At 39.0% G+C, this 17,087-nt stretch overlaps 1 protein-coding gene and 1 long non-coding RNA gene across 2 annotated transcripts in view; one reads left to right on the top strand and one right to left on the bottom strand.

Moving 5' to 3' along the window:
* The window catches only part of LOC311302020 (uncharacterized protein), a 187,468-nt gene that overhangs the window by 2,065 nt on the left and 168,316 nt on the right, over positions 1-17,087 (top strand). The window lies entirely within an intron of this gene.
* LOC311286867 lies at positions 6,837-7,923 on the bottom strand. The gene is made up of 3 exons (XR_014626658.1): positions 7,411-7,923; positions 7,148-7,295; positions 6,837-7,023 (listed from the first exon to the last, which is right to left on the bottom strand). It is a non-coding gene; the product is annotated as an uncharacterized lncRNA (long non-coding RNA).

The raw sequence follows: 17,087 nt of genomic DNA, 5'->3' as shown, positions 1-17,087 counted from the left end.
ACACTGGAGAGAAACGTTACATGTGTTCACACTGTGACAAGAGATTCAGTGTGTCGTCATCTCTGAGATCACATGAGAGGATCCACACTGGACAGAAGCCGCACACGTGTGATCAGTGCGGGAAGAGTTTCTCCTATAAAACTCACCTGAAGCTACACATGAAGATCCATGCAGTGGAGAAACCACATCACCACAGTCTGAGATCACGGTAAGTAGTTTATTTTCATGTGCTGAGAATGATTATTATTGGCAGCAGGATGCTGACACCCTTCTAGAGCTCTTTCAGTCTGGGACCACATGTGACCAAGTGAGTATTAAGAAATTACAAAAAAGTGCCAAGAGCACTCAATCAAATAACTTAAATTTCTGTTCCTACAGAACCCAGAGAACATAAAGGGAGTCTACAAACGCTATCTCCTGAAACAAATGGAAGCCATAGATACTGACCTACAATATAAAAAACTCAAGATAAGAAAGTTGGTGCTGGAAATCCAATAGCTTGAGAAAAATGCAAGTAGAACTGCCATATTTATAACAATGACACATGACCTTTTTGTTTTTTGACAACATTTAATTGTATGTTTTCACCCCCAACAGGCAGCTTCAACCTGAATAAAAAAAACAACTAATTCTGACTTGTGTGTCTGGTAAATTAATGGTAAAAGTTGAGGAGAAAGTGAAAACTTAACATGGTTTGGACCGTATTAACCAACATAATTATTGGCATAACTGTCTCTTATAACCCTGCCTGTTTCATTGTCCTCAAAAATGACTTCAATGACCCAGTCCTCCTCTACAATCCTTGGTTGCCTTTCTCTCTTCAGACAGGCAATGTTATGTAGCACAACACATGCAACTACAATGTCACATGCCCTTTGTGGAGTCACTCTGAGGTAATTCAGGCACTGGAACCTTGACTTGATGAGCCCAAATGCCATCTCTATACGAGCTCTTGTGCGTGCATGGGCAATATTGTAGTTGTGCTGTGCCTCAGTCTGTGTCTCCTGATAGGGTGTGAAGAGATAAGGCAGGTATGCATATCCCTTGTCTCCCAGCAAAACTCCTTAGAATTCACCTGAATCGAATTTTTTTTTTTATTAACATTGAATTTGGTGAAGGTATTTTCAAGCTGTAGTTTTTGCTACATGTTAAGTGACTAACCTCGTGCCAGTTGGTGGGAAAGAGAAGAGGCCCGAAAGATTCTGGAGTCATGCACTGCTGAGGAGAAAAACCGAGCGCGTTGGGCCGTTTAGTGAAACTGACGCAAATAACAGTTTAAATAAATAAAACAATGATTTAAATGATTTAAAAATTTATGTTTTACTTCTGATATAAAGAAACTTTCTTTTTTTGTTTTTTCAATAACCATGCATAAAACATGTAAATACATGTTGCTCACATATTATGCTAGCCCTGTTTGTGCTAAATAGAGTGTAGTTACATCTTTGCCATTAATATGTTTATAAGCAACTGAAAAAAGCACAAATGTCAGGGCATGTCAGAACATCTCAAGGACCCCAAAAACACCCCAGACCCCAGAGGGTTAAGAGGGAGCTGCCATTTCTGCCGCATACAAGAAACATCACATGGCAAACGAAAGCAGAGTGAACCCACGCTACTCGTTTGAGCTGTACAGCGCAAACAGTTTATCCGCTCGGAGCAATACTAGACAGCGTTTTACTCGTGAGCCGAACTCGATCACGCAACAACATTACTACACAGAGCTGGGAGATCCATTGAGAAAGCATTTTAAAGGGTTAGTTCACCCAGAAAGGAAAAATAGCCCATGATTTACTCACCCTCAAGTCATCCTAAGTCATCCAATTTTTATATTCATTCCAGCTATTCATCACGTTAATTTTGTGAATTGGTAAGTTTCGTCAGGGCGTGAAGAAATATACAGCTGAGTATCATCAGCATAACAGTGAAAGCTAATGCCATGTTTCCTAATGATATCTCCTAATGGTAGCATGTACAGAGTGAACAGCAACGGTCCTAGTACTGAGCCTTGTGGTACGCCATACTGAACTTGTGCTCGATGAGACATCTCTTCATTTACTGCTACAAACTGATAATGGTCAGATAAGTATGATTTAGATCTGGAAGCATCTCTTTCAGTAGCTTAGTCGCTATAGGGCAGGGGTGGGGAACGTCCGTTTGATGCGGCCCGCGAGTCAATTCCTCCCAAAAAAAAAAAAACTTCAGAAACAAAAATCTCAGCAATTACTTTTCCTGTGATAGAAAACACAAAATAGGCAAAGTGGCAAGTAGCACGAGTCCACGAGCCATGAGAGCAGGGCGAGGCCAGTAGCGCGAATGTTATGCGCGCCGCACTGGTTTCAAGTTTCTCACGGATGAGTTTCGGGGGCGCGCGCGCCGCACCGATTTCAAGTTTATCACTGATCATCAGCTTCGGGGCGCATAAAAGGATCGGAACGAAGACAGCGGAGGAGCAGGCATGGAATTTATGTGTGTGTGTGTGTGCGTGCGTGCGTGTGGTAGTCGTCCATGAGGGGCTGCTGCTTTTACTTTCGTTTTGTCATTTGCATATTAAAGTGGAATAAGTGGCCGACAGTCAGCACCGCCGCACAGTCTTCTGTCAGACCAGATGTTGTCAGGCTATGTCAGTAAAACTCAGAAAAACTAACTTACTTACGTCGTGCCAGCAGTTTGCTCGCGGCGCGCACTCTTCAATCACGTGCAAATGCGGCGCGCCCTGTATCACGCAAAATAAACTACTAGCATGTAACATCGTGTTCTGTCGTCAATTAAGTATTGAAATAACCAAAAGGGAGATTAAAGTTGCGTCAAAACTCTATGTCGGGGCTTTTGTATTCCTTTGTAGGCTACATAAATGTTACACATTTTGGCGTAGCCCTACTCAATTTTCATTATTAATATTCTAACATTTTATCAATATTGCAAAGTCATCAAAACTGAGTAAATATTTTGTGACCAAAAATGTGACAAATAGGCCTACATCTAGCCTAAATGATCATTCATGACATTCTTTTAACTATAAGCAACCCAATTTGTCTAGATCTGTATTATTTCCTTTGTATAATGAGCTTAAATATTGCTGCACAGTCGTGTGATTTAGTCTGCTTGATTAACATTATTACAATGTATTCCTATTTAACCCTGATATGTAGTCTATATATATATATATATATATATATATATATATATATATATATATATATATATATATATATATATATAAGGTCCTCGAATGTGTTCGACTATTTCACCAGCATCAGCCTTTTCACAGTTTGTATCACTCCGCTTGTCTGTGTTTGCGCAACTTGCATCATTAAGCCAGTAGGTGGTGACAAGTGACTGTCTTTATGAGTGAACAATTTAAATTTAATTGAGCTGATTTAATAGTGCCAAAAACATTGATTAACTCAAGAAAGAAACAAGTTGCTGAAACCAATCTTTAATGCTAAAAAGTTTACATCTATGCAAAATAATCCTTGAAAGATTTCTCATTTAAGGCCATTCCTGTTTGGAATATGTGATTGTGTATTGTCAACAATAAGCAGAAACATTCTGCATTTCCATTTTCTAGTGTGGATCATTCATTTCAACATTTATCCTCATTCTCATGTTTAAGAATCTGTTATCTTGACAAATAATTTATGCTACTGCCCACTGACAAGCTTTTAAAGCTATTGTTATCAAAAAATGTTGGCCTTCAAACACCTTAAAATGCACATATGTAGGTCCAAAAAAATCTAAATTTTAACCAGTCTGCCCCCTACATATAGGCCTAAAATATACTTTATTCTCTGAATCGAATCATGTTATCTTGTTACCCAGCCCCTGATGTTTCGGGCTCAGCCCCTGATGTTTTTAAAACCTAGAAACGCCCCTGCTCATTACAATGGCCCTTAAAGAATGTAAAAAAATTGTAAATGGCCCTTGATAGGAAAAAGGTTCCCCAGCCCTGGTATAGGGTCTAACATACATGTTGTCGATTTAGATGATTTAACGAGTTTAGTAAATTCTTCCTCTCCTATAGCAACAAATGAATACATTTTTTCTTCAAGGAGACAACAAGCACTGCCTGATGCGATACTGTAGTAGACGGTTGCATAGTTATAATTTTCTCCCTGATCTTATTAATCTTGTTAGTAAAGAAGTTCATAAAGTCATTACTGCTGTGCTGCTTGGAAACTTGGGCTTGAAGCTTTATTTTTCGTTAGTTTTGCCACTATTTCAAATAAAAACCTAGGGTTTTGTTTATTTTCTTCTAATAGGGTTGAAAAATAAGCAGATCTAGCAGCTTTTAAAGCCTCTCTGTGTGCAATCGAGCTCTCTTTCCATGAAATGCAAAATACCACTAGTTGTGTCTTCTTTCAGTTGCACTCCATTTTTCTGGCTGCTCTCTTAAAGGTGCTGTAAGCGATCCCGGGAGACGTTACCTCTTGTTGACATTCGAATTGTTGTCAAACAAAACGGAGGCTAGCTAGACCCTCCCTCCTCCTCATCCCGTCTCCTCCCTCCTCCCCTCCCTTCCGACATAAAGGAAAGTCAAAACAGTCACTACAAACAAAGTTAAGCTTTACTGATACTTCATTCAATATGTAATGTCGCCAAGTTAGATAAATGCTTTTATGTATTGCAGAACAGAATGCAGAAAAAGAAACATTATCTTAAAATCGTTTCGCCACCTGAGGTTATAGCTATAGCTCCCATACAAGGACGCAATAATAGCATGATAACGTTAGCTTCGCGTTTCCCAGTGAGCATAAACAACGGCGGCGGCATAAACAAATTTAGTCAAAGTTGTCAATAGCCTATAAATGAAAACAATCGTTATTCACACAAATTGTCGCCCTACTGTGAATTTGCTTGACCATTTACAATAGAGATTGATCGCTGCTAGAAACATACATGTTGTATTCACCAAAGTAAATGCTGACTGCATAGTTCTAGCTAATTACATCCTTGTGTTGGTTTGGCGAACATGAACGTCAGTTTAGAAAGAAAAATGGATTTACCTGTTCAGCAAAAACAGAGCAACTGAATGTCGGATTTGAAGCCCTTCTGCCGGCGGAGTTCTCGCCACCTTTCCAAGGTTTTTCCGATGTAAATTCGGGACTTCGCGCGTTCCTTATCCTTGTCCCTCTTCTTTGCAATTTGTTCATCGGAAAGTCGTCTCTTTGGTCATGTGTCGGCCATAATTCAAACTTCCCTCTTCATGCTTCTCTGTTCTTCATGCTCCCCCTTCACGTGCACGCGCACTAACCCCCCAAACCCCACCCTCCAATACTTCTTGTCGGTTATTGGCTGGAACACTGTTTATTATGTTTCGTGGTGCGGGTGAGCCCAGTTTGTTTTTGTTGCCGTTTGTGGAGCCTGTGGTGTAGGGACGTCACAATCATACTGCATTGTGGGACATATAGGCGCCTGAAGTGTACATATGAAGTAGACTAAAAAAGACGGTCAAAATCGAGGGAACGAGGGTCTGTCCATATAAACTTCCCTCGTCCACTTCACGAAGTGGAACGCACTTCAAAATGGCGGCAGGGATTCCCCCAAGGGGAAGTGCTTAGGGAAGTTCGCAAGTGCGTGTCTAAAAGTGGACTGGAACGCAGCACAGGAGGGCCACAGCCCTGCAGAGTTTAGCTTCAACCCTAATTAAACACACCTGATCAGCTAATCAGCTTTGAAAACTGCAGGTGTGTGTGTGTTGAAGCAGGGTTGGAACAAAACTCTGTTGGGCTGTGGCCCTCCAGGAACTGAGTTTGACACCTGTGCCTTAGAGTTTCGCTAGAGAAGATTCCAAAATGCATTAGAAGATACATAGTCATGGAGTAGCCAAACTTCCCGACCTCAAATGTTGTGGGCGGGGCTAAGTTCGGCTAGCATATATTGCTAGAAACTTGGCATTTCATCATCTCACTCTTAAAACTCATTTTTCCCTCACTTTCCAGGGCTCCTGACTAACTTTTCACTAGGAGCACAGTGGCCCCCAACTGAAAATTTTAGGGGCACAACCAGAAAATGTAGGGATGCACACTGTAAACCAACATGCTAACCAAATCTACTAATTTCCGCTGTATTACTAATAAATACTTTGATAATAGATGCAGAAATTACAGTGTGCTGTTTCAAATTCAGTGTCACATTTTATTGTGCACTTTTGAAGATGCAACAACAAGGTAAACTGACAGCACCATCGCTGTCATGACAGTACACATATTAAACAAATATATCATACATTCAGAATAAAAAAAGTGCTTAGTAACAATGTGCTTAGTAACCTTTCGGTCATTTCACAGTTACAAACAATACTTAAATGTATGTAAACATTAGGGGCACTGGCTAATAACATTCCACTATAACAAATAGGCCTAAACAACTTGAGCCTTTACTCACTCCCCCTTAGGACAGATCCTCCTGTGTTCCACTAGGAGGCTCAGAAGGCCAGCCCTTGTAATTTGGCCTCCTAGACCTTTTACCCTGACTGAACCATGTTTGTACAGCTTCCTTGGCATCACAGTCTTGTAAACTAGGTCCCTTCATGCTAATTCGAATCAAGTCCTCCACAGTGTCTACATGCAGGGACATCAGATTTAATCCTCTTCTGAGCAGAAAATCCCTTTTCGCATAGAGCAGAGGAGACCGGGAGGACCAGCATGATGTGCACAAGATGTAGGATGTTCTACAAAGAATGGATCATTAGTGTAGGTTTTATTTAATCAAAAAGTATTAATTACTAACTAAATTAACAAGGATATGATCATAATGGGGTACCTTGTAATCAGAGCAGAATGGCAACTTAGTTACCATCATCCAGGCATGGTAAGACTTGTCCATGTAGTTCCTAAAGATGAATGTCTTCATGGATTGATACCCCATACACACAAAATAAATATATTTGAAATATATTTTCAAAATATATTTTTGGAATATATGCCACATATATTTTTGACACTTTAAAATATATTTCAATATATATATATATTTTCTGTATGGGACTCCTCTCTAGCCAGATTGAAATCACAGCCATTTCTGAAAAGAGTGAAAGGAAAAACTGACCAAACAATCTAGGTTAAGGATCAAAGTAGATGTTTGAAATGTTGCTCTGTGTTATACTTTTTTATATCTTTATGATAATTTAAAAAGAGTCACTAACCTTGTTAAGACAGAGGAAAAGTGGTCTAGCAGGAAGTCCAGCTCCTCTGCACCATAGTCTGTCAGCTCTTGTTGCTCTGGCCAGCAATCATGACTGAATATCTTGAATGACTTAACTGCCTTTGCTGATGCTGATGTAGACTCTTCATCTATCAAGGAATAGAAAGACAGAGTTGAGAGAAAAGAAAAATGAATGTGTCATAATGATAGCTCATCTTATTTTCACAGATTTTTTTAAATATATAATTCTGTGCTTTCACTTACAAATGTTAGTCAATTACTTCAAATGAAGCAAAGTGCAGTCGATGATTGCTCTCACTGCTTGTTGCAGCTTAGGTGTGCTTGCCATGGAGAGTCCTTTCTTTCCCAGCCCAGCAGCTTCACCTTTGATGGTGATCCCCTGAGTTCACAAAACATTCAACATTTAGACAAGAATAAAAAAAATCAACTCCAAAGCTAAAATTTTCCTTAAAGTCCCTGTAAAGGCAATTCAAAAAAAAAAATTCTAAACACATTAGAAATGTATTGATAAAACATATTACAAAGACTGTGAACTGTGAAGTACTGAATTGTCGAGTTAGACCGTTAAACAGTTTTTCACCATTGCTGTGTTCCGGATTTTTTGGGCGGGGCTAAAACGGGGGCTCGATGACGCACTGGAGCCCCTGAGCTCCTGGACACGCCCCTACTTGATGACGCACTGGAGCCCCTGAGCTCCTGGACACGCCCCTACTTGATGACGCACTGGAGCCCCTGACGCTGCCCCTCCCCTAACAATATGGCACATTCATTCACATCAGTTTGCCGATCGCGAGTTACTGTCAGTACTAGGGATGAGCGAGTACAGCATTATCTGTATCTGTATCTGTATCTGTTAACCATATGAATTATCTGTATCTGTATCTGTACTCGGACTGGGCGGGGCCTAACCCGGAAGTGGGCGGGATTTAACCCGGAAGTGAGTCAGGTTGTCTTAAAATGGGCGGGGCTTTAACCGGTATGTTATTTTAAGCATGCAATTGATATGGGTTGATCAGAAATTGTTATATTTATTGCTGATTAAAAAAATATTTACATGACAGCATCAGCATTGAGCTTCAGATCAATGGTTTTGATCACGATAACAAACGAACTACAGAACAAGTTTTGCAACAATGAATACAACACATGCTGTTGCAATTATGAAGTAAAATGTAATGAACAAGAGTTTTCATCTCAACTAGGGCTGGGTGATATGGACCAAAAGTCATATCCCGATATATTTAGGCTGAATTTCAATATACGATATATATATCCCAATATTTTTTATTTTTCATGTTTTATTTTTTTCAAAATTTGTTAACACACACACAAGTACTGTCCCCCTTTACTTAACATAAATTGTAAGAATATGACTAATAGTAAAGACTAGTACTAATAAATAAACATTATGCCAATGCTAAAGGTATTAAATAGCAGTCCCAAACTAGTTTTTGTTAATACAATGTTGGTATGAGCCACTAGAGTCATTTAAAAATATAAAAAATAACACAAAGAAAAATAGTGGCATTTTGGGGTTAATATGGAAACGACAGTTACCATGGTGAATAGCCTACACAATACAAGAACTGTTAATGAACCATGGAAACTGCTCCTGGTAAATAGAATGAAAATCATACCTGCATTACTTTTATTTTGTGTAATTTACAACGTAACGGCGTTGCATGCTCATAGTTTCTTTTGCACTTTATATACAGTGAGGCGATACACAGCGCGCGACGCCGCATTTGCGCGTGCAATTGAGTGTGCGCTACGACTACAGTATAACGGCTGACAGGACAAGAAAGTCCATTTTTCTGAGGTGAAAGACTTTATTTCATGTTATAACATAACATGCTCTAAACACGCACGCAAAGTGGAAAAGGAGGGGCGGGGTGCGGGGAGCAGTGCAGAGAGCTCCGGGTCAGCAGCTTGCTTGGAGCAAGGATCACAGCGCAAATTTGAACTATATGCGATATGGTATGCGATATGGTCTAATTCCATATCGCATTAAAAAATAAATAAATAAATATATCGATATATCGCCCAGCCCTAATCTCAACATAACTTTCTTTTTTTTTTCAATCCGAGCACAGATATTGACTCGTATTACTCGTATAATACTCGTACTCGACAAAAGTGCTTTATCCGTACCGGATACTCGTTTCAGCCGAGTATCCGGCTCAACTCTAGTCAGTACTATTAGTTACTACAGCCTACAGTTTGCTAGCTAGCTATGCCTTCGTCACGGAAATGCGTACTACCTGGATGCGATCACGTACAAAACAGATCGGTGTCCTTATTTCAATTTCCGAAAAACGATCACATCAAGAAGAGGTGGATTAATTTTGTGAAGAGCCACCTTGATGGAGAGCTTAGGATCACCGCCAAAATACGCCTCTGTAGTGATCATTTTACACAGGATAGTTTTATAAACTTTAGTCGGAGACAACTGGGATTCACTGATAATCCGCTGTTACTGGTGAATGGGGCCGAACCGATTATCTCCCGCCTCGGCCTTCATCCTCCCGTCGCGCCGACAACTGGTGCCATCGTCGGCTGGCTTTCGTCAGCTTTCCCGCGAGTGGGCGTGGTTTCAGCGCAGCCAGCAGACACGCCCCCAGCGTTTGAGAGCAGAGACTACTGCTCATTTTTGCAAGATTTTGATAGCTTATTTTATGTACTTGCCGGCTTTTTTTATCATTCAAATTTGGCTGGGTGGCTAATAACACCTTTTTCTGTGGTGTGACAAACTCAGAAAACATACTTAATTTTGACTTTACAGGGACTTTAAAAAAAAACTGCTCACCTGAAACTTCCTGAAGTCTCCTCAAGTCCTGAAGTCTCCCCCTCACCCTCTTGTTGTCTTCTCTGGGCCTGAAGGTCTGCCAGTAATTCTGCCAGTCTACCACCTGGCTTGCATCTCACTGACATGGCCTCAATAGTTGCAAGGAGATTCTCAATTCCATTAACAGCCTGTAAAACATTTTCCTTGTGAAAAACATGAAGGGTAAAAGCTACATATTCCTGAAATTATTTGTAGCCTACACTGTAAGCTTAAACTATGTTCTTCTTAACATGTCAACATTACCTGAGGCAAAATAACATAATTTCTGTGGAGAAGAAAGCTGAATTTACTTATGGCCTCAAACACGTCAGCCAAGAAGTGACAGAAACCCACAAAGCTTCCATCTTCCATATGGAACATTTGACTGCATCATCCACCAATGCTGATATTGCTGGGAGATCAAGGAAGGTCTGTATTTAATTTCAAAATGATTTCATATTTGAGAGTTATACAAAATAACTGATATTGGTGGTTAGTGGTTAGTAATTGGTTATGTATTGCAGGTCAAGAAGATGATGGTAATACACTGCTGTGAACTGGCCAGGGTTCTGCAGATGTTTATCCTTTCCTCCAGGTTTTAGCAAGGTTTGGATGGGCCGGTTCACATGTGGTAGCCAGCGTGTCCCACTGACACTACCTGGTACATTTACACGAACACCCAACTCCTCTCCAAGTGCTCGTAGTTCTCTCATAGACTTGCTGCTAAAGTGATATGTCTTCCAAACCATGTTGAGGAGATTGTAGACATGAAACGTTTAAAACGTGTAAAAACTCAGGCCAAACATGCATAAAAACACATTTTACAAACTATTGCGTTCAATTAAATGCAATCAACAAATCATTTAATATCATAAATATTAAGGATCTGTATAACATGTTTTTAATACTCAGCTAAACAGGCCAATAAAAGACTATTAACTACTATTGTTCCTTTTAATTATGCAAATGTCTCATTAAAACATCTGCAAATGTTTAAAACTGATCAGAGATCAGGCAAAAACCATAGACAGTCTCCTGCCCACAGTGTAAAAACGCTTCACATGTAAATCAAGTCTGAAGATTCACATGAGAGTTCACACTGGGAAGAAGCGGCTCAGGATTTCTCTCTGAAATCACATCTTCTCATTCTGAAGAAACACCATTTAACTGTGATCAGTGCGGTAAACTGTTTCATTGGGCGTCAGTCCTGAAGAAACACCTGAAGATTCACACAAAGGAGAAGATTCATCCTTAATATTACAGCAGAAAAGACACGGCGGTGTGTGTTTCAGTGCAGAAGGCCTTTACTACAGATGATGAACTGAAAGACCACCAGAAAATTCACACTGGAGAAGAAGGCCATAACACTTTAAAGAGAGATGTGAATCTGATATTAATTTTGAACTCGTTTTTCATTAGAACATCTAGTTTCTCTTCCACTTCTACTCTTCCATGCAAACGCAAGATATACTTTCATGTATCTTTGAAACTGGACACTTTTCTTCTCTTCTTCTCTTGAGATGCTTTGGCTCTTATAAGTCAGTAAAGAGTAAAGATCATCTCTCTGATCTGTCTCATTCACTTTTACTTAATGTTTGTATTTGCTATGTAATGATTGATTAAACTCTTTACTCATTTTATCAACATCTCATTGTTATTGTCCATTTTCTTATTTTCTGCTGATTCTGCTTAAATTAGTTATAATTTTAGTTCTTAAAGTCATTAAGTATCCTTATACGATTGCTTTTTGAGCTTTCCTTGTTTTCATTTTCTCAATAGAGCTTTTAAATGCCTAATATATGATATTTCACTGCACACATGACTGACACTGAATGAGATTGCTGTCTGTCTACATTATTAACAGTTTCATATCCAGTATCATATATACATTTCAAAGAGTTTGTTCTTGTCAGTTTGAAGTTCATTCACACCATGAGGCTTCATGAAGTCAGAACAATCACTATGAACTTTAAACAACACCAGACCCGGCTCCAGCTTTGAGATGTAGGGTGGGCCAAGTGAAACTCCTAGTTTTAACATTATTTTTTACCCATAACAAAACTATTTTATAACAAAAGAGGATAATCTGCAATAATGTTCACTGGACCATCACACACACACACACAAAAAATATAATAAAGACAAGTAAACAATGCAAATAAAAAGAACAAACATCAGGCCCCCTTTTATTAAAATATAGCCTATCTGAGGTTCCTAGAACAATTATGCAAAATGCCAAGCCTAGTCAAAGTTTAGAGGTAATATTAAATAGTCATTAAAATACAATACAGGATGTGCTTGTCAAGGATTTTCCCCTTAATCTAACTACCTGCGGCGTCTGCACTCGACACCCAACTGATCTTAATATCTCTGGCGTCTACACTCGACACCAATACCTTAAACTCTCTCCAATACCTTAACTCTCTGGCTCTTGCGTCTTCAGTCGACAACTGGCCGAGTTTCTAACTAACTTGCTTCCCTAAACTAGCTTCCTGCGCAGGAATAAATTGACAAACAGATCTGCAAATGTCCTTTAAATGCTTTAATCACGGCCAGGAGATCTTCCCGAGCAGTTCTCAGGGAATCTCTCCCAAGAAGCAAGGCCGGAGGATCTCAGACAAATTCCATTGAGAATCCCACCGAAAAACACATATACAACAGTTTTTATAGTATAGAGGTATGAGATAAATGTCAGGCTGCATTACATAATTTCCCCACTATTTGATTGGTTCTTCATATGCAAACCCCTCTGTTACTAGGTAAAGCAAACTCTGATCTTGTGGTGACTTCATCTGTAATCACAAGATTCTAACAGACTGTCTAGTTTCATTTCCCCTTTCTGTTATTAATACACATAGACATACACTCAAAGTCACAAGTTTTTCCCCAAAGAGTTTTGACACATTAAAAGCATATGAATGTTGTTCCTGCAAGAAAAACAAATGTTAGTTGATTAATTAAAGTTGATTAATTAAAATTCATTCACATGCTCTATCAGCATAATTGCTTAATCAGTGTTGGGTGTAATACAGTACTAACTAATTAATTGATTACTGTGATTTAATAACTTTTTATTCTAAAAGTAAGATAAGAAATTACTCTTTAAAAATAGTACAGTAGGCTAATCTTATTACACTGTTGAAGATGTAATTAGTAGCTTTTAGTAGAATAAAGTAGAAGTTATGAGAATACAGTCTTCTGTAGAAGTATTTTTATGTCAGTGTTTTTTCTTTAGTGAGGAAATGCGCTAGTCGAACTGCCTCATGGATCTAAACATAATAGAAGCTTTCTACTTTTATCTGGGGTTTCAACAAAAGAAAATTCTACAGGTGCCACTGCTAATCTACCAACATGCCTTTACTATTTGTTTTAGGACGCTACAGAATAAACTGAGCCGGACTTTACAGACCAAAACACTTTTCAGACTGGATGGAGACCTGTGATCCTCCTCTGCTTATTCTGACTATTTTGTGCTTCACTTGAAAAAGTTCCTTTCACCTTTAGTAACTGGAGTCACTTCAGTTCTAAAATAATAATAATGGAAGGCTACTAGTAAAGCTGAATCTGCGTGGCCCTGATTGGCTGCGGGGGTGTCCCGTACGCGAGTGCTTTGGATCCCGATGACGTCACCGCTCGCTCGCGCCATCTCTCTTCAGTCATTGAGAGTTTCAGTGTCGAGTCTTCTGAGGTGAGGAGAGCAGTTCACGGTATTTCTCATATTTACTCAACCATCACACACTTTATACAGTTTGATTAAGTGACAGGCTCATTTCTGTATTGTTTTCATCGATCACAGCGATACTTGTGCGTCTTTTCTGGCGTCTTCCTTCTGAAATAAACATTTAGTGCAGCAGCAGCGAGCATGAGGAGAATATGTTGAGTTCATTCAGACCTGAGCGATTTTGTGTTCGTTTGTGTGATTGTCTCGATGTTTGGAGTGAGAACTGTTACTGAATGTCAAGTTAAAGTTTGAGATCTGTGAGGGGAATCGATCCCAGGTGTTGCTGTTGCCGTTTTCATGTGTTTCTAATATGGAGCTTATAATATGACAAAATGATTTGAATTTGCTTATAATATGACAAAATAATATAAAGAAGGCGTCATACTTCAGTCAAGTCCCAAAATACACGTATAGGCTAAATCTGCGTCTTCACAGCAAGGGAAATGTTTGGAATAACAAGTAGGACTGTGTGCGGCACAGCTTGTCCTTTATATTGTACAACAGACCAATTAAATTAGGCAGAATAACTTTTTATATGTTTGGTTGACTGTTTAATTTTGATAATGAGCAGTCTGCGACATGAAGCAACGCCAGAACTGATACTATGTTGTGTGAGAGCGCGATGCGCCTGCGCCATCACTTGGATTTGTTCCACTGCTGGGAAATAACTTAATACTCTGTTATTTATAGTCATACAGATAATATGACATCATTCGAAACAGTAAAATGTATATTTTTATTTGTGTACATTCAAAATGACTACAAAATATCATGCCATTGAAAAATAAATAGAACAACATGATGCGCTGCTTTAGCTTGTCTCGATCTCTTTAGAACTTTCTGGCGCACACCAAAAATTAACCAAAATACAGCGAATAACCTTCTTGGCGCGCCTACTTTTGAAAGTCAACGTTTAGATTATTTAATGTTAAATGCATTATTTAGCAAATTCAGACCAACTGCTGGTCTACACAGAGGAAAAGCCATTTCTAGGCTCTTTTGTTGTACCGAGCCATTCGTTAGTCTAGTTGTTTGATGAGAAAATTAAATGTAGCCTACAATACACGCGTTAAGTTTTGTAAGCTCCGTGCTACTGCTGCAGCGGACTATTATTACTAGAATATTAGAAATCTAGGCTAATACTCAAGCTGTTTTCTCATTTTTCTACTCTTAATATTAAATAAAAAAACGACTGAACTAAAGATACACGGATTCTCTTGAACCACCACCGCGTTTGCGGCAGAAAACTACTGCAGTGCGGCCAAAATGCTCTGTTCGACTTATCTGAGATCCTTTACTCTTCCCTGTGGATGACCTGTGACCTACTTTCTGTAAGATCTGAATTTTTGAGATTGAATTTTAGAAAACTGAATTTGAAGTTCCGAATTTCTTCATCTTGAAAACTTTATAATTTTATAACTTTATAAAATTATTATATAATTTTTTATAATTTTTAAGTTAATAATGATAACAAGACTGTTTTTATCATGGTGACTTGTACAGAGGCTTCATTGATTTGCACTTAAGACTTAACAGACAGTGAATGAAAGAGATCGACTGAGCGCGTGTGATTACCTGCGTCTGTCTTTGAGGTCAAGTCAAGCCATTTAAGCGTCAGCTTCTGCGTTACCCATGTGAAAAGTGGAGCTTAACAACTTGTTTCATTACTATCTTTTAAAGAATCAGTGTTTTTGAACGTGTTCGTCGTTGAATGAACGGTTTAATGATTCACTCAAAGACAGTCCATTACCGTAACAATGTAATGCGCGCTGCGCTGATTGACAGCCTTTCAATGCGCCGAGACGCTGTTTAGTTTAAGTTACATTGGTTACTGAAAATGTAGGCTACTCGTTTTTGTGCATGCTGACTAGGCCTGTCGCGATAGTCGATAAGTCAATTAATCGCACGATAAAAAAAATTGAGCTCGATAATTTTTCCGGCCGCGATAATTCCATTTGCATGCTTGTTTGTTTTCCTCGTCTCTCTCTCTCTCAGTCTCTACCAAAGAGACTGGATGACCACTCTCGGTTCTTTAGCGTATAGGAGGAGTGAACTCTCTTATCAGTTGCATGGTCTTTGTGTGGGGAAGCGGCGCCGCGGCGCTTGTCAGTCACATGGTCTTTGTGTGGGAAAGCGCCGGCGGGACTGTTTGCGGCGACTGCCGGGAGAGAGAGAAGACGCTAGTTGTGAGTTGCGACAGCGAGCCCGATCACATGAAAATGCGTATCTATACCACGAATGTTATTTCTCGTGCCATTTATACGCCAAAAATAGTTTTTGCGTGCATATGAAACGCTCTTTATGGCGTGTAATACGCACGCACTCCTCACCCCTAATCCTAACCAAGTATTTTCAGTGTGTGGCATACACGCAATAAAGCGCGTCTCCGTCTTCCCGACAGTACACAATCACTTGACAAAGTAACAGTGCAAAATTGTGCGATATGGCTTGTTGAGGCTTTTTTTTTATTTGTTTACAAAGGTCCTAACTGCAGTTTTGCCTGTTATGGAATGTATCACTAATGTCTAAAGCCTAATGTTTAATATTTTTTGAAGAGCAATTTTGTTTACATCCATTTTATTTATTAACAGACATTTATTTTGTTAACAGACACTAAGAGTCCATTGCTTTTATTGTTTTTGGTTGTTTTGTTCATTTTTTTGGATATTTAAAATGTTTTCCGTTTTCAATGTTTAATATTCTTTAGAAATAAAAGTTTATAGATCGTTGAAAAGGTGTACCTGCATTATTATGCCATTATAATTATATTAAATGAAAATGGTCTCAGAACGACAATATTATCGTTTATCGCGATAATTTCTTGGACAATTTATCGTCCAGCAAAATTTGTTATCGTGACAGGCCTAATGCTGACCACATGGTAAAATCTATTTATATAGCAACAAATAAATATAAATATATCTAAATAAATAAATAAATGGCGATAATACCGCATACCGCGCTATTGAGCCACTCAGAATTACTGCAAGGGAAATTCCTTCACCGCGACAGCCCTAATTCTAACAGCAAACATAACAGAATAAAGTGAGATGATCTGCTGATGATCCTGAATGGCTTGTTGAATGAGTGTTGATAGTCTGAGGCTCATCAATATTAACAGATCTGCTGAAAACACTCTTTATTTCATGACAATAGTTCCTGTTTTCACCTCATTTATTATGCTGATGTCTTCAGATCTCCTGTAAATTGTCACTTAAAGCTCATTTCATTGGTGTCAGCAGACTGAGGGGATTTGTTGCCTACTATATGTAGCTTTAAGAAATTTTACTATGGTAGTCTCAGCAAAAGCATATAACAGAGGCATTTCTTTGTTCTGTAAGAAGGAACTGGCAACATCTGTTCTTCATTATGTGG

This window comes from Rutilus rutilus, assembly GCF_951802725.1.
Source record: "Rutilus rutilus genome assembly, chromosome: 1".
In the NCBI taxonomy this organism is placed as follows: Eukaryota; Metazoa; Chordata; class Actinopteri; order Cypriniformes; family Leuciscidae; genus Rutilus; species Rutilus rutilus.
Note: the sequence above shows the minus strand (reverse complement) of the source record. Positions and strands in the feature narration are given on the sequence as shown.